We start from the raw sequence: 18,737 nt of genomic DNA, 5'->3' as shown, positions 1-18,737 counted from the left end.
CAAGCCATCTGGACTCGGAATTTGCCCTCTTCATGCAGACTGCAGCCCCAAGCTTTACTGAGTTACCAAAGCCGTCTTCCTTTATTTGTCATGACTCCAAGATGTGAGTTGAATGTTTGAGCTCAGGGATATTTTCCAGGTAAAGGAAAGGTGCTAGTGTAACCGTGGAAGACAATGCATGACAATGGGTCCACCCAGAGCCTCCAAGGCCACTGCTGCCTGCTTTGCTGCTGTCACCGGAGGAAGCAGGCAGCATTGGCTGCAGTGGTGGAGCTGAAGCATCTGCAGGAGGTAGGAAACCACAGAGGTGAGATGAAACCTGATCAAGAATGGTGGCATGGGAAGGCTGGAGAAGTGAAGACTCCATGGAGGCCTGGACACTTGCTGGTGCAAACCAAGTCAGGTGTCAGGCAGGCTAGGAGGCAGCACCGTGGTCTCTGCAGAGTCAGGGCCTCTAGAGCCGCCATCTTCCCTCATGGCCACACCTTCCTTCCTCTTGTAGTGGATAGTTGCTTCTGGAAGCTTCCCTCGGTCAGTTTGCAAGGAAAATCAGATGCCAAGAGAGGACCTCGGCTGCTGAGGGAAATGAAAAGGGGAAACTGCATAAACATTTTTGTACTTTAGTTTTAAAGAAAATCATACTGAGACTGAAAAAAATTCTGGAATTTTTATTTCAATAAACAGGAACACTTTTTCCATGAGCTCTGCTCAGTTCCCCTCACACTAGTAAAATGTAAATCGCTAAAAAGCACACACACATAGCCGCTAGCTCTAACGAAATATGCAAAAGGGCTTTTTGCTCAGAATGAACAGTGACTCCTTCTTCTGTCCCTCTCTGAGCCAGGGGGATGCGGCGTCTTTTCCAGGCCCCTCCATCAGGCACTCTTGTACAGGCCACAGCCTGTGCAGCTGTCCACAGCCCAGCTCCTCCTGAGGCTCACTCTCTCAGGCAGCCTGCAAGTGGAAAACACATGTCCTGTCCGTGTGGATTTATTCATGTTTCCCGTATCAGTAAGGAGATGGAGCTATAACACATTAAATATTTACAATTATCAGAGAAAAGACAGTACACAGCACTGAACTGAGATAAGAATACAGTTTCAAAATATTTACAATGAGCACGTCTTGCTTTTTCTGGTTCTTCTCTTTGGTCTGGCACTTTAGGTCTCTGATCTCTTTATTGTATTTTCTTTCCAGGTTCCCTGTAGTTTTGAAAATGTCTGACAAAACCTCCTAAGTCTGAAGAGGATTGCTGTATAAGTGAGAGACATTTGGAGAGTCTGGTTCCTGTGTCTCCAAGCAAGAGGGCCTTTTATGGAGCCTCATTTATGCTGATGTGTGTGTCTCCTGCTTATGCCTGAATCAAGTTTGTGGCTGGTTCTATCTATGGCTCTACCAAAGACAGCACCAATGAGAGGAAAGTGGCAGGCCCCTGAGCTTGTGCTAACCAAAAGAACTGATTTACACTGGTCTCCTGAATATCTCAAGGTCTTTTAGACAGCCGGAGTCTAAAAAGCCAGAGTCTTAACATGGAGCCAGGAATGGATTGGTTTATGTTTCCTTTAATTAATTCGACTTCAAAGTTTTCCACATTATTACATTCAGAAGTAGCTCCTTCATTGTGTTTGATTTTAATCTCCACTCTTCGAAAGATCTCACTCTTTTCTTTCAGGTTTTGAAACAGTCAATGACCAAAAACAACAGAGATTCCACCTGAATGTGTTACATTAGCAACACCAGGGAGAGAAAGACAAACACAGGAAAGGTATTAAAAATTTGGCACTTTGTTTAATTATAAAGAATGCAAAAGAAGCATCAACTGTGAAATATTTGGCTATTCAGAGAGATTAAAAACCTCCAGGTTTTGGAATGGGGTGCCAGAGAATTAACAGGATCACAGGCGTTTTATTTGATGGGTGCCACATTCGACCTTGAAGCGTTGAGGCTGGCACTCCTTTGTGTCCTGGGAATCTCCTGATGTCCTTGCTCCCTGGCGGTATCTGCCCCGGGGCCTCTGGAGGCCTCGCCGTGGAGTATGAGGTTGCGCACGTTTCTGGTGTATATTTATATCGAGGTGGCTGCGTTGCCAAGGAGCTCTGAGAGAAAGCAGAGTGGAGATAACTTCTAATCCACCTTTCTGTGATAATGTGGCGCAAAGTGAAGAGACCCAGGGCTCCATCCTCTGGTCTGGCATCGCCCTGGGAGGGGCGGGCCCTCGGGGTGTTTTTAGCTGCCCCAGTGCACTGGCGAAACTGTGCATTGCTGAACTCTGCAACAAGTAGGGAAGACTGGGACAGAAGAGGAGAATGAAAGCAAACTGTAATTTGTAGGTAACAAGAAATGTGTTTGAGTGTCCATTCACAAGATTTGGACAGCTGGAGAATTAGAATCTGGGAGCACTGGAACTGGCAAGGAGCCAACAGGGAATCGGGAGTAGAAAGAGAAAGTCCCTTGCCCAAGATCACAGGGGGAGCTGGAAGCAGGGGGGCTGTGGAGACTAACTGTATTAGTTCGTTTTCATGCGGCTGATAAAGATATACCGAGACTGGGTAATTTATAAAGGAGAGAGGTTTAATGGACTCACAGTTCCACGTGGTTGGGGAGATCTCACAATCGTGGCGGAAGGCAAAAGGCACTTCTTACATGGCAGCAAGCAAAGAGAGAATGAGAACCAAGTGAAAGGGGTTTCCCCTTATAAAACCATCAGATATCATGAGACTTACTCATCACCATGAGACAAATATGGGGGAAGTCGCCCCCATGATTGAATTATCTCCTACAGGGTCTCTCCCACAACATGTGGGAATCATGGGAGCTACAATTTAAGATAAGATTCGGGTGGAGACACAACCACATGGTATCACCTGCCTGGGGTTCTTTGTACCACATTCCACATTTTTAGGGGGCTCCTAAACAGGAGTGAGGTTCCTTCTCTGACACTTTGAAGCTGACTCACAAGGAACCACTCCCTGAGGATCCTTTCCTGATGGGCCATGAGTTCTACCATTTTAGATGGGTAGAAGGGTCTGGAGCTCTGCATAGGGGTGAAGTCAGAGGAGAAGGAAGAGGGATTCAGTCCATCTTATACACATAGGTTATGTACTAAGATGAAATGTAGCAGAGTGCATAAAGCTGTGTTTCTGGTGTCAGACAGACTTGGCCTTGCATCCTAGGCTCACCCATGCCTGAACTTGGGTGACTCATGTAAGTTTGCAGTACAGTACCTCTGCTTCCTCATGTTTAACATGCAAATTAGGATACTGTTGTGATTTGAATGTTGTATGCCCCTGAAATTCATATGTTGAAGCCTAATCAACAATGTGATGATATTAGGAGGTGGGGCCTTTGGGAGGTGATTAGGTCATGAGGGTGGACTAGTGGCTTTATAAAAAGGGACTAGTGGCTTTATAAAAAGAGGTCCCAAAAAGCTGCCTTGTCTCTTCTGCCATGTGAAGGCACAGAAAGAAGATGCCTTATTTGAACCAGAAGTGGGTCTTCACCAGACACCAAATCTGGTAGTGCCCTGAGCTTGAACTTCCCAGCCTCCAGAACTGTGAAAAATAAATGTCTGCTGTTTATAAGCTGCCAGTTTCTGGTATTTTATTATAACACAGTTCTATGTTACAGCAAAGCTAAGACAGTCACTTTCTTCACATACTTGTGTAAACTCATGTAAGAAAATAGACATGAATATCCCTTGTGATAAAAATGTGCTTTATAACTGATTCCTGAGGAATTGGTCTTCCATTAATAAGCATCGTGCAGTGATCACTGGTCATTTTGTATCTTTGCCATTCCTATCATTTTTGGCTTCCTCCAGATCATTTCTCCACTCCAGAATTTGCTTGAGATGTGAACAATGGACATAGGCTGGGGTTTATTAAGGTAGAATCAACTGGTGAGACTGGATGATCCTGTGTGGTTTTCCACAATGGATGCTGCCTCATGCATTCATACAAAGTGCCCTGAGACAGCACATTCCAGGGACAGGCCTTCCTTTTTGGGACCTAAACAGATGCCCTTCGAGGTAGAGTGGAGAAGAGCCAATGAGGCCCCAGGCCTTTGGCTTGAATTTCTGGTGTCTCCATCTCTCCATGGCACAAAAATCCCCTGGAACAGAATATCTTTTCACAAGGAATTTTAATCAAAGTTGGTGGAATAAGAAAAAAGGATACAGGAATTATTCACAACATACAAGTAGCCATACCAGCAAATCAGTCCTGACTGGCACTGTCTCTTTCTACAGCGTTGGGCCTATAAGGACCTGTGGGGATTGGACTGATAACCCAGTTTAGTCCAGGCCCAACAATTCGACAGGATCTTCACAGGTCCTGAAGGGGTTTTGTGTTTTGTATGGAGAATATACTCTGAGAGTTCCAGCCATGACATGCCCCTATACTTAATCTGACTGATGGCCAAGGTCAGACTGTGGTGCCAGCAGAATAACCCTCTTGATATGTGGACATCAGCAGTATCTTCCCGTGAGCAGGCAAACTACAGGGTCTATCACCAGGCCCTTCTGAGTGATCAAGGGTCTCCTGGGGGACCAAGGGCCCTGATGAGCTGATCTGTAGACTGTTGGGCAATGGGGGTCTAAACTTGGTCATCAAGAGTGAAAGGAGAGAAACTGTTGTTCTCAGAACATAAACAACAAGACCTTGACTCTGAGCTTTCCCCTTTAGGGATAATTCCTTCCCACTCCTAGTCACTTGCCTAAAAGCTCCCACACTCAAGCCCCAATCAAGTATTTCCTCCTCCATGGACTCAATTCAGCTGATACATATTTAATGAGTGCCTATTAGGTGCCCAGAAGGGTTTTAACTTAAGTTAACTTGCTCTGAGGCTGAGTAAAAGCCCTAGTTTGGGTGGATTCCCATATTACAGGGAAGTACTGGAAGGGCAGCAATGTCGTGATCCCTGGTTATTGGTCCATTCTAAACAGGGCTTCAGGCAGTGACCGGGGGAAAAACAGACAAAGTATGTGAGCCCCAACTCCTGCTATCTAGAGAAGAACTTGGGTATCTAGGCAACTCAAGATGTCAGGGCCACAGCCAAGCTCTACTGCAGGATTTTCACACCAATGGAGGATGCAAATGTGGGACCAGAAGCTGGGCAGGAGTTCTACTGTGCATATGGACCATCTCTGAGGCGCAGTGAACAAATCAGTACTCAGAGGACAAGATTCAGGACTGGGGTCCAGGACCATTGTAGTCTCCACCAGGAATGACCCTGGATCAAGGTAGAGCTGGGCTTATAAGTAGAAGCACTGAGACTTTCAGCTACAAAGCCAATGTCTGGGTCTCTTCACTTGGCCTTCCTAGATACCACCCTGGTCCAAGATACAGTTCAAGAGCACCTCCTAAAAACAAAGTTTTCTTGGTGTCTCCCAATCACAGAGACCTCTTCCCCTCTTGATTCCCTAAGGAGATTTCCCTCTATCACACTCACATTGACACAGAAGAATATTCGACTCAATTTCCTCTATCTCTGCATCTGAGCTGAAGCTACTCAGGGAGGAGTCAGTATTTACTCCCAGCTATGGTGCCAAACACAGAACACCCGTGAAAAATGCCTGCACATCACACCTCACCCTAAAGTTACTCCACATCAAGTGAAATACTTTCCAGCTCCTCACCATCACCTGCAACACAGTACATGCATCGGAGGTCCTGGCTGGTCCAGACTCCAGCTCATGGGAGCTACCCTGGTGGGAGATCCACAGGCCTGCTTGGCCAAGAGATGTGCTGGACCGAGCTGCTCCAGGCTAAAGAGCAGTGGAAATCTTGCTCTTTTATTAGAGAAATTCTTGTGAGTTGGCCTATTTTAAGAAATGTAGTTTGTTTAATGACTTTTCAAAAGTCAGTTAAAAGGTATGGAAAAGAATTCAGAAGCATTAAAAAAAAGAGAGATTCTACTGGGGATATTGCTTATGATTGGCACTTGCCTTTCTTGCAGATTCGTTCTTGACTTTGCATCCTGTCCTCAGAGTGATACTCTGCCAACCAGACATTGTCACCTACTAGGCGACTTACTCAGGGCTCCTTGGCTCTGTCTGGAAAATCTCTCCTTCTTTTGCCCATCCTTGCTTCCCATCCCCCTCTCCCAGCTCAGAGCCTTTGTTGACGTTGACAGCTTATCCCTGGGCCATCATTCATCCTGCCCATGGCAAACTTTGGAGAAAATAAAAAACCCTGCTCCCCTAATCTCATTAGAAGGGCTGCAAATTGAATTTAGCCCCTCTCAGTGTCCCCTCAGCTGGCTGTCATTAGGAGCAGAGGCTGGGCCTTGGCTGATACCCAAAGACCAGCTAACTGAATTTGAGATGCTGTGGTCTTGACAGGCCAAGAGATGTAATTGAAGAGCCGTGGGGCTCCTGGTAACATTTCAGGCTGGGATTACACTGGGGATCCAAAACCCCCATCTGCATTGGTGTCGGGGGCACTAAAAAGTCACCCATTGGGCTTCCAGGGTCGGATTATTGATAAAGAGATCATTCCCAGTGGAAGGTAGGGGGGTGGGGTGGGGGAGATTGCATTGGTTACCATGCAAAATGGGTGTCAGAGGTGGAGGGAAAGGGACAATGTATCTAGTGAGAGTCAGCAAATCACTCAAAGTTAGGAAAAATTTGCAGGAAGTTTTGTCTAATGAAAAGAAAAAGCAGTTATGGGAGAGTAGGTGATGAACCTACAAAATACATGGAAAAGAAATACTGGGTTTTAATCTGTGGGCATTACTGGTCTGTTTGTATAAATCTTAACTTTTAAATTCTTGAATCATCATAGCTTTATTTTTCATGTCAACACTAAACCCCAAGCAGAGAGGGGCTTTTTGTGATCAAAAATTGTATTTTTATTTTTGAAAAACGTACCAAAAAACTGCGTCTAACATATATGCAAATAAGAAAGTATTTATATCCATAAAACGAAAGTATATCCGTATAACAAAATATTTAACAGAGGTTCATGTGGAAGACATGTCTCTACTGATTTGGATTTCTGAGGTTCCTTTAGTTCCCAGACCTATCGTAAGTATCTCAGTGAGGCTGAAAATTCCATGAAATCCTGTTTTAAAGAGGAGGAAATGAGCAATAATTAACCACCTACTATGTGCAAGGCACAGTTCTAAGCCTATTATGCACATCGTGTAACTCAGCGTTCATGGCAACGGAACAAGACAGGCATTACTCCAGTAGGGATCCCCACCTTACTGACGAGGAGAGTGATTCTCACAAAGGTTAGTCAGTCTCTTGCTTAGCGTCATAAGGATAGGAAGGGCTGGGGCTGGGATTGGAACCTAGGACTGCCTGGTTCCATCACTCCCTAGGCCTTCCTGGCTTATGAGGGTGGTAGGTTCCCTACGCCATGTTGTTTCCCTAAAAAAGCCAAAATGACAGAGTCTGTCACTCAGATATAGTATAGTTGGGAACACAGGCTGTGGGGCCAGACAAGCTCAATTCCACTGCCTACTAGTTGTGTGATGTTGGACAGTTCCAAATCAGTCTATGCCCTCCTGGAAAATGGTGATCCTAGTAGGACTTGCTCCATCAGTTCACTGTGAGGATTAGAGAAATCAATGCACATCCAGAGTGCATGCATTGCACAGTGCCTGGCACATTGTAAGCACTCACTATGTAATACTGGATTATAATCAGTGTCGTAGTGGTGCAATGAAGAATGTCCATCCATTTGCATATTTGATGGTCTAAACTTGAGAGGTCACCATCCAAATATGAGGCCACAACATTGTCAGACTCTGGTATTTCTTGCCTGACACTGCCAGATTTATGGTTAGAACGCCTCATATTTACATTCATAGAACTTACTCATAGATATAATTTCTGCTGAAGAGTAAAAGACAGACTTAAGGTTTTTCCTATGTTGATTCTATTCATGGATTTTTTTCTCCAGCTTATATTCTTTGATGTAAGGTGAGGGAAGGGTGATGTGACTGCACCTGCCCACCACAAAGGCCCTTAATGACCAAGGCCTCACTATATGCTAGGTGTTTTACAAATTTCATCTCATTGAATGTCCACTTTTACGCATCTTCTTGTGGGCAGGTATTATTCTCATCTTTTCAGATGAGAAAAGTGTATTTATTTTATGTTTTCCATATTCTATCATGCCAACAGCATTCACTACAACCTTAAAGTTTCTCTAAAATGGCACAGACTATTAAAACATGGACTCTGCTACCTTCAGCAGGAATTAGTTACATACCTAAAGGCCTTTCTGCCTGGCATTGTGTATCCCAGTGGAATGTAGGTTTCAGATTTAATGAACATTGTTGATCCTTACTGAGTGCCTGGCTTTGGGTTGACAGGCTTGTCCACGTCATCTCATTTATCACCCATCAATTCTATGAAGAAAAGCCTTATGATTTTTACTTTGCAGATAAAAAGGTTATAAGTGGAGTTTCAAAGATCACAAAATTACTGAGTAGAGGATTTGGGATTTGAACCCAGGTGCCTCTCCCTAACTCCATCTCCGGGGAGCTTCCTATCACATTGCATAGTTTCAGCACAGTCTGAAGACCCTGTGCACAGGCCTCTGGGAACCCACTTGCAATCAGTTAAAGTTGGCACCAATGATGAAGCCCAGTTTTCCTCCCATAGTTAGTCAAATTCTTTTATTTGCGAGTGAAGAAATTAGGCCTCAGGGAGGTTAAATGGCTTGCCTGAGGTCACATAGGCACTTTGTGCTGTGTGAGTCAGACTGTGTTTCAATTCTTGTCCCAGTCCCATCCATACAACTACCAGCCCCCACAGCTTCATTCCCCAGGGGCCTGATCCACTTGGGATTTTTGGCAGCCTAAAGCTGTCAAGACAGTTTCTCCTTCGCAGAAAGATTCCCTTTAGTGCTGGTTCCTTCTCTTAATCAGATGCTGCAAAAGTCCATGGGTAGAGTACCACTCTGGAGAAGTTTCAAGGTTGTAACTAAAGGCCTGACAGAGGCTGGGGAGCAGCCCCTGGTAGTGCGTTCACTGCCCCTGAATAATAAATTCAGGTTCTGACGTCCCCTTACCATTGACTGCGGTTCTTACAAACTGCCTTCCTCTAGATTTGACTTTTCTGAGGAATCTCTGGACACTTAAAAGGGACTTTTGAGAGAATATGGCCCAACCCCTTCACTTTATAGGAGCCAAAGCCTAAGGAGAGGAGTCTGTGGCAATTAAGGGCTCAAGAGACAGACTGCCGGGAACCAAATCCTGGTACCACTTAGCTGGGTGACCTTGGACAAGTTAGTTACTCTCTCCCTGGGCCTTGGTTTCCTCGTCTGTACTTGGAAATGCTGATAGTATTTATGGAGAATTAGAAATGGCCTCAAATTCTTTGATATCTCTCCATTCAAGAGGTGTCATCTTTTCCCACTCTCCTTAAATCTGAGCTGGCTGGTGATTGTGCTGATTCCAGGCCTAGTCTTTAAAAGAATTGTCAGCTTCACCTTGGTCTCATGGAGTTCGGAATTGTTACAGAAGAGATACAACTACCCTGAGGCCAGCATGCATGAGGAAGTCCAAGCTAGCCATTTGAAGAAGCTGTGTGTTTAGGGGGAGAGAGAGAGATGCCCAGGCAGCCTCCAGCTATACCAACCTCCAGTCCTTCAAGTCATCCTGAGGCCTCAGACATAAGGGAGCAGAGATAAGCCTCATCCAAATTCCTAGCCCATGGAATAATGAGACAAAATAACAATAAGTTGTTGTTTTCAGACAGTAAGAGTAGTTAGTTGTACACAGTAGATAACCAGAACAATACCTCTCAGAAGGTTGTGAGAATTAAATGAGTTGATACAGTTGTGATATGGAGCAGTGTCTGGCACAGTGTTCAATTAAAAAAAGTGAGTTATTACTCATTCAACAAATATTTATTAACACCAAGTTGTTCTATACCTTGAACTAGCTGGGAGGGTCACAGTGGAAAGAGTGACTCAAAGAATCTGGCCCTTGTGGAAATTAGGAGAACTGTAATCTAGTCGTACACTTCCTATTGAGTGAAGAACGAATTTTCCCCTACTTGGGTCCCCCACATCATATCTGTCCCTGGCAGAGGTAGAAGTTATAGCCTCTCCTTCTAATGGGATGCCCAAGACTGGGTGGGTCTGGAGGGGTTAAGCCCAGGGACATTGTCCCAGGGCTGCTAATGAAAACTCAGCTGCTATTGATTCCCGCAAGCACTCCCTTTCCTGGGTCAGAAGAGAAACCCAAACCATTGTTGAGTAAATACAGTATTCTGCTCACTACGTCAATTAGCCTGACCCCAGGGGCTCTAGGAGCCCCCTGGCTCCCCTATTTGCAATGACAGCTGCCATGCTAATGAATCCACATTGACATGATAATTAAACCATTATGCAAAGTGGGGCTTTCCTAGACACAGCAAATTCAGCAGGGGAACCCGGGTGTCCGTGGCCTGGACTAGGCAATGGGGACCATTCCAGGCCCAGGAGCTAACATGCAGTGCCTGGGTCATTCCCAGACTTGTCCACAGGGGCAGCTGGACTGGAGCACTGCAGCTGCTGCCTCTGGCGCTGGAGGCAGGGATGGGGCAGGCAGGCCAGGAGAAGGATGTCACCCGAATGCTGTTCCTGCTCTCTCTTCAGAAATCCTTAATTGGGTGAAGCCTGAAAGGAAGGAATCCCTTGCCCCTTTATGGAAGAGGCAGGGCACCCTGTTAACTCTGGCCTAACCCTTCCCCTCTGGAAGGCTTAGCCACATCCAAGGGAGAGTTGGACAATGGGGACTGCGAGGGCCAAGGAACCTTGCATTCCTGGCATCATCAGGAAGAGCCACGTGACCATCTTTCTCACTATCTTTGGAGAAAATGACTCTTTCTGCAAGCAGATGATTACAAACTGCAGAAACATCTGACTTCTTGGTACACAACCTTACCAATAACTCATTTTTGAGACTCCAACCAACGACAGTCCTCTTTGCAAGAGCACAGACTTGGGAGTCAAGGGGACTGGGCTTATATCCCAGCTCTGCAACTTATTCATTGCGTGATCTCAGGAAATCACATGGTATTCTGAGCCTCTATTTCTTCAACTGTAAAATGGACTTAGAAAAACTGCTTGGCCTCCCTGTGCTTGGGATTAAACAAGACAGTTTATGTAAAAGGTTTAAGACAGAATTTTAGTTAAATAGATGACAGAACCTTACTGGCCACAATAACACTCGCCATAAAGATGAGTTCCATTGACAGAAATAATCGTTGTGATTGACTGGGTGGGAGGATAGAAGGAACAGATTAAGACACTCCTAGAAGAATCTCCAGACAAAGTGAATGTGTTTTCCTCTGGACAACTCCATGCAGGTAAAGCTGTGGAGTGTACTGTTCATCTCACACTTGTGTGTGCTGCCTCTTTTTCCCTTAACATAAGGTAATTCTAGCTGAGCTATGATTTATGGGCAGCAAAGAAAACACAGGTATGCAGTTTTACAAGACAACTACAAGCAGGTGATAACCTGGCAAGCATATACTCAGACAAATTATGCTCAGAAATATAGAAGTTCAGCAGTGGGCAGGTGAAGAAATAACCAATGTTGGATTCAAAACTGAGGATTTTGAGATTATATCCATATTTAGCTGGGAAAGTACCATGATTGATTAGTAATGTCTGCCATGGGCATGGGAATGGAGAGAGATGGGTCTTTCTTCATGCCAGGTGTTTGTCATCTCAGGTCTAGGCAAGATCTAAGATACCTACATTATGTGTGTGTGTGTGTGTGTGTGTGTGTGTGTCATATGGGAGAAGCCAATTCTCTTCTCCTCATACTATGAGCAATTAGTATTACAGTTTGCTACGCGAACCAGTTTTAGTTCTTTTCTTCTTCCTGCTTCCCTGCCAGTTGCCTTAAGTAAATCCATTCAAGCTCTCAAAACCTGTGCTGTCATACAAAAGATATTTGGCTGCCTTAAAAGAATCTAATTCAATTTGTCGAAGGTGCCATAAAAGGTCAAACTTTGTGTTAACTAATTCAACATATATTTACCAAACATCTACGTCAAAAGCCTTGGGAATAAATAAATAAAGAACCCACAGTTTTCTCAGGTGCTCAATGTCTAGTGTTTATGTGCTGGGGGCTGGGGTGGGAAGAAAGGGGCAGAAACACCTGCAGACACACTCTTGCATCCCTTGTTTAGAAGGCATAATAGCCAGTGAAATTTAATTTGATGTGGCTTAAGCGTTCTTTGGAGGGAAGCCACCCCCATTTATGCTGTGGGAGCTGATGCAGCTCTGGGGAGCAAGTGAGGTTTGAAATTGAGGTCTTTGGATTTCCAACCCCCTTCAGTTTGGGCTTCCTGGAGGAGGCTGCCCTGTGCCTGGGAGAGTCCAGGCAGAGGGTGGAAGGTGAGAGGAGGGCACGTGGGACCAGAGGACCCCTTCGAACACTGGGATGTTCAGAGTCCTTCCATTATTGTCAGGATGACCCGTTCACATCTTTTAAAAGATGAGATAGAACATGAGCAGAAGCTTTTTTGGTGCTTTCTCCACTAAACCTTTGCTGCTCAAAGTGGGTTTCCCAACCAGAAGCATCAGCATCCCCTGGGAACTTATTAGAAAATACAACATCTTAGGCCCTTTCCCAGACCCACCAAAACAGAATGCAAATTGAAACAAGAACCCCAGGTGATTCCTGTGCACATTGCAGTTTGAGAAGCCCTGGTTTATGTTACAGAAATGCCATTCACGCCCCCTTCCTCATTGGGTAGTCACAGTGGACTCTACAATAATATCCTTTATCTGTATGACTTTTTAAAAAAAATTTTAACTTTCCTAAACGCTCTTGTGAGTAGGCTCAACCTTCACCTCCAGGCTCACATCAGACGTGCGCCCTCCTATGCCACTCAGCTCTTCTGTTCCTTTGGCATTAAGGAGGGTCTTCCATTGCCGTGACCCAGGCTTGGCGATGTGAGGGCACTACATTTACCCAGTGTAGTTACCCATGACCAGTAGGCTCCATTCCCTTTCCCTTCTCTTTCTAAGAGAAAAGAGATAAAGAAAAATCCATGCTATCATGGAAGGGTGGGAGATGGAGTGGGGGATGGCAAAGGGATGTGATGGGCAAAGTGTGAGTATGGAAGGAGGCCTGGTTGGGGAGCCAGGAAAGCTACAAAAAGGAGAGAAGGTGTTGTGAATGGAGATCCTGAAGAGTAGGCAGCAGTTACAGTTGACTGTGGGGTTATAATTTTTTTCCCTCCACTGGTTCTCTGTTTTCTGCCATTCATTCTTTCGATCAATCACTCATTCAGCAGATTTTAATTGAGATGCAGGTTTGTGCCCCACTCTGTTCTGGGTGCTGAGGATACTGACAGAAGACAAACCCAAGGCATGAAGTGGGCGGGGAAGACATCAACTGAGAAGCCAGGCCGAGCAGAGGCCTTGGCCCTACACCGGCATGGCTGCCAGGCACCATAACTGGACTGGGCCTTCCTCTCCTCATGACTATGGCATCAAAGGATTCTACAGCTACCTGAGGCATGAGAACACATTAAGTAAAGCAGATAAAATGACTCCAGGGTCATCTGCCTTGCCAGATCTTTTCCTTAGGATGAGTTTAATGAGGCACACACAGTCCTGGATGTTTTATATGCACCATCTGATTGATCCATCACAATCAGAATCCTGTGAAACTGGTAGCAGAATGAGGGGAAGACTGGGGCGACACAGTGTGTGAGTGACCTGAACCCAGATCTTTCCTGGCAAAGCCTGTGATCTTGACCACTTAGTGAACAGAAGACAAAAGGGCAGCAGGTGGTCAGAGAGGTACAGATTGCACATTTCTGCTCTGCTGTAAATTTCTGGAACCAGTTTGAATTTATTTGAAACAGAAATACTTTGCTGGCCACTGAAGAGGAAATCTGCCCTGATGCCATCCCTTCCGGAAGGCATATTCAACAAACACTGGCTGGAATGAATGGAGAGAGCCTGGAGACAGGCAGGATATTGAGAGGCTCAACCAAGTCCTGGGGCCCCAACAACAGCAAACTCCACACTTGAGGCTACTGGGAACAGTCTGCTGGAGTTTGGCTTTATTTGTCCCTCCCACTCTGTGAAATCCTGGGGACTGTCAAATAAATGACAAGACTCATTTTACAAGTAGACCAGAAGTCTGCAGTGGCGAGTCGGAGCTGATTGCCTATCTTATCTTGAGTCATCAGTCTCTCATTCCGCCTTCCACAAACAACTCTCAGTTGTGAGATCTGTGCATGGACCTGATGCAGTGGGCATTTCCCAGGGCCTTGGTCCCTTGTGAGCCTTAGGGAATGAGAAACACACTTAGCCCCCTGCTGAGGGGACCTTGACCAGCTGGACCAGAGCAGCAGGAAGACTGAAGCCTTGAGGTGCTGGGGGTGGTGTCTAGGCGCTACAGTATGATGGTGACAGTGACCATGACACACAGCACTTTGGGAGGCTGAGGTGGGTGGACTCAAAAGGGATTCAAAACCAGCCTGGCCAACATGGTGAAAACCCATCTCTGCTAAAAGTACAAAATCAGCTGTGCGTGGTGGCACATGCCTGTAATCTCAGCTACTTGGGAGGCTAAGGCAGGAGAATTGCTTGAACCCCAGGAGGCGGAGGTTATGGTGAACCAAGTTTATGCCACTGCACTCCAGCCTGGGCAACAGAGCAAGACCCCATCTTAAAAAAAAATCAATGACCATGACAATGATGATGATAGGTAACTTATAACTCAGGCTTATCACCTGCTAAATTCTTTTATGCACTATTTATGCATTGCCTCATGTAACCTTGACAACCTTTTTTTTGGATAAAGAAACTGAGGTCCAGGGAGGCTGAATAACTTTCCTAAGTTCATACACCTACTAAGTGGGAGAGCTGAGATTTGAACCTCAGTGTGTTGGAGTCTAGAGTTTCTTACCCCTCTTGTTTGGGGCAGAATATCACCTGTCTACCAAAACTAAATCACAGGCCAGGCACAATGGTTCATGCCTGTAATCCTAGCACTTAGAAAGGCTGAGGCGGGAGGATCACTTGAGCCCAGGAGTTTGAAACCAGCCTGGACAACATAGTGAGACCCTGTCTGGACAACAAATTTGAAAATTAGCTGGGCATAGTGGTGTGAGCCTGTGGTCCCAGTTACTCAGGAGTCTGAAGCAGGAGGATCTCTTGAGCCTAGGAAGCAAAGGTTGCAGTGAGCCATCATGGCCCCACTGCACTCCAGCATGGGCAGCAGAGCAAGATCCTGTCCTTCCCCACCAAAAAATCCCACAAAACCCCAAAATCAAACTAACAAATTACAGAGCCTTCAAGGATTTTCTCCAGTAGCAGATTTTCCCAGTCAAGCATGGAGCACCCTCACTTTTTTTGCCCCACACGTATCTTCCCTCTTGGGGTCGTCTCACCTTGTTGCTGCCACCCCTATGTTGCTTAACTCCAAAGACACAGAATGGATCTTTAAAATTAGATGAAAGCAGAACAGTAGGTAGAACAGAATGTAAGAAACATTGAACTAGTGAAGTTTATATTCGGCCGTATCTCCAGGACCTCATCTCACTGGTTTTGTAGCACAGCAAAGATCCTTGGTTCTGGGGCCAGGCATTCCTGTGTTAAAATCTGACTCCATGGCTTCCTAATGCTCTGCTTCTGAACAGAGTTCTCAGCCTTCCATGGTGTTCTCATATGCAAAGCAGGAATGATGGTAATCCCTGCTTTGCTGGGTTATTGGAAGATTAAATGAGACAACGTGCGTGAAGTACTTTGCTGGATGTCTGGCATAAGTAAGTGCTTCATAAATGGAGTCTGTTATCCGTCAGCACAGCAAATATTAGCATCTATTCTATATATTGGGCTTTAGCATAAGATTTCATTTTAACTATCCTCTTTTAAGCTCTTCAGTAAGTGTTCTGGTTTTCTTCATAGAGTTCTTACACATTTCTTATAAAGGTTATCTCTTGGTTTTTGAAGTCTCTGGTTGCTATTTCAAATGTAAGTTTTTCTGTTATAACTTCTTTAAAAGTTTAGCAATTATAAAATATTTCAAATGTATTGAAAAAACTAAAAATCAGCATTTTAGCCCCAATTAAATTGGTTAAGTCTACCTCTTTCTCCATGCAAAGCACGTCTACTAGATAAGTGAGCTCCTCTGTGCCAAACCAAGGGAATCATTCTCCCTGCACAGTTGATTGAGGTGCAGCCCACCCATTTCATTGACTTGGAGAGGTAGGTAACCCCTTCCCAGTGGAGGAAAGGTTGTTGTGGTTGATAGGAGCTGAGTCATCATGGTTGACACCCTAAAATTCCTCATCCTGCAATCCTATACCCACACAAACAAAGGCACCGCCATAAATACACAAACTTGCAATAGATTGATTATTGCCTTGTATGCTTTCTTTTAAAAAATACAAATAAACTTACTGATGTCAATAAATATCAGTACTGAATAGTTTCCCATTTTAGGATGCACCGGTACCTCTTTGGATAAAAATATACTGACACCTTTGTTTCTGATGTGTTTGCCATTAAAAATTGCACAGTGAGCTGGGCGCGGTGGCTCATGCCTGTAATTCCAGCACTTTGGGAGGCAGAAGTGGATGGATCACCAGGTCAGGAGTTCAGGAGCAGCCTGGCCAAGATGGTGAAACCCCGTCTCTACTAAAAATACAAAAATCAGCCAGGCCTGATGGCGGGTGACTGTAATTCCAGCAACTCAGGAGGCTGAGGCAGAGAATTGCTTGAACCTGGGAGGCAGAGGTTGCAGTGAGCCGACACTGTGCCACTGCACTCTAGCCTGGGGGACAGAACAAGACTTCATCTCAAAAAAAAAAAAAAAAAAAAAATCCACAGTGATTATGAACATGCTTGGTGTGCATCTTTATTTTCTAATGATTTTAAAGATATATTCATATTGCAGGACCAAAACATTTGCACATTGTAAAGGTTTTCAATACAGACAAATTGTCCTTAAAATAAGCCGAGTGAATTTATACTTCTACATCTCCACCAGTACTGATTAATGTCTAATCTTTGCGAAATCAAGATTTAAAAAAATGTTTTTGGATGTGCATAATCTCAGTTCACTTTTCTTTCCTAGTGACAATGATATTCTTCCCCATGTTTATCAGTTATTCGCATTTCTTCTTCAAAAGTGTATTTTGTCTTGTTCCTTTTGTAGTTATCTTTTTCTTTCCTTTTTTTTTTTTTTTTTGAGATAGAGTTTTGCTCTTCTTGCCCAGGCTGGAGTGCAATAGCACAATCTCAGCTCACCACAACCTCTGCCTCCCTGCCTCATCTTCCTGAGTAGCTGGGATTACAGGCATGTGCCACCACAACAGGCTCATTTTGTATTTTTAGTAGAGACAGGGTTTCTCCATGTTGGTCAGGTTGGTCTCAAATTCCCGACCTCAGGTGATCTGCCCACCTCGGCCTCTCCCAAAGTGCTGAGATTACAGGTGTGAGCCACCATGCCCGGCCATTCTTTTCTTATTGTTTTATAAGGGCTTTTTATATTAATAGAAAAACTAATAAAAACCACTTTCCTATCATATTTTGCCAAGTATTTTTTCTCAGCCACATGTGTCTTAATTTTGTTTTTAAATGTTTTTAAATTTTGTTTAAAAATACTTTTGCCACCCTGGGCAACATAATGAAACCTTGTCTTCACCAAAAATACAAAAAAAGTTAGCGGGGTGTGGTAGTACAAGCCTGTGGTCCCAGCTACTCGGGAGGCATGGGTGGCAGGATCGCCTGACCCTGGGAGGTAGAGGTTACAGTGAGCTGGGGTCATGCCACTGCACTTCAGCCTGGGTGACAGAGTGAGACCCCATCTCTATATACATGGGCAGAAAATCACCTAATACAATTAAATCACAGGGCAGGTGCAATGGTTCATGCCTGTAATCTCAACACTTAGGAAGGCTGAGGTGCGAGGATCACTTGAGCCTAGGAGTTCAAAATCAACCTGGACAATATAGGACCCTGTCTCTACAAAAAATTTAAAAATTAGCTGGGCATGGTGGTGCGTGCCTGTGGTCCCAGTTACTTGGGAGGCTGAGATATACATATACAATGTGAAAGATTTTTTAATTTTACTTTTTAAAATCCTAACTGATTTGAGATGCTGGCAGTTCATCATTTTTCTGCCATGTTCATCATTTTCCATTGTGTTAATATACTTTATTTGTTCATCTTCTTATTGAAAAATATGGATGAATGCCCACTATTTCATTATGACAATATTTCGCTGAACATACATAACTTCTGGTGCTGTCCTGCAAGAGTTTCTCCAGGTATAGACCTACAAGGAGCATTGCTGAGTCAAGGTGAATTTGTTTTCTAGGATTGCCATAACAAAGTACAAAAAACTGGATGGTTTAAACAACAGGTATTCGTTTTCTCATTGTTCTGGAGGCTGGAAGTACAAAATCAAAGTGTTAGCAGCGTTGGTTCATTCTGACATTGGTCAGGGAAGCATCTGTTCCAGGCCTTTCTCCTTGCATTATAGGGGGCTGTCTTCTCCCTGTGTCTTCTCATATCGTCTTCCCATTATGCATGTCTGTCTCTGTGTCCAAATTTTTATTTTATTGGATTGGAGCCCAATCTAACCACCTCATTTTGACTTACGACATCTGCCATGACCATCTTTCCAAGTGAGGTCACATTCTGAGGTATTAGGGGTTAGAACTTCAACATAAGAATTTTGGGGAGAAGCACAATTCAACCCGTATTATTCATCTATCTATCTATCTATCTATCTATCTATCTATCTATCTATCTATC

The 18,737-nt window shown here is 44.6% G+C and overlaps 1 long non-coding RNA gene across 1 annotated transcript in view; it reads right to left on the bottom strand.

Moving 5' to 3' along the window:
• Positions 1–652: 652 nt before the first annotated feature.
• Positions 653–18,737, bottom strand: part of LOC111520350 — a 68,720-nt gene continuing 50,635 nt past the window's right edge. Inside the window, exon 3 of the long non-coding RNA XR_002724650.2 lies at positions 653–4,110. This is a non-coding gene — a long non-coding RNA (uncharacterized LOC111520350). The remainder of the gene's footprint in view (positions 4,111–18,737) is intronic.

The sequence above is a fragment of the Piliocolobus tephrosceles genome, chromosome 8 (assembly GCF_002776525.5).
Source record: "Piliocolobus tephrosceles isolate RC106 chromosome 8, ASM277652v3, whole genome shotgun sequence".
Classification (NCBI taxonomy): Eukaryota; Metazoa; Chordata; class Mammalia; order Primates; family Cercopithecidae; genus Piliocolobus; species Piliocolobus tephrosceles.
This window is presented reverse-complemented; position numbering and strand designations above follow the sequence as displayed.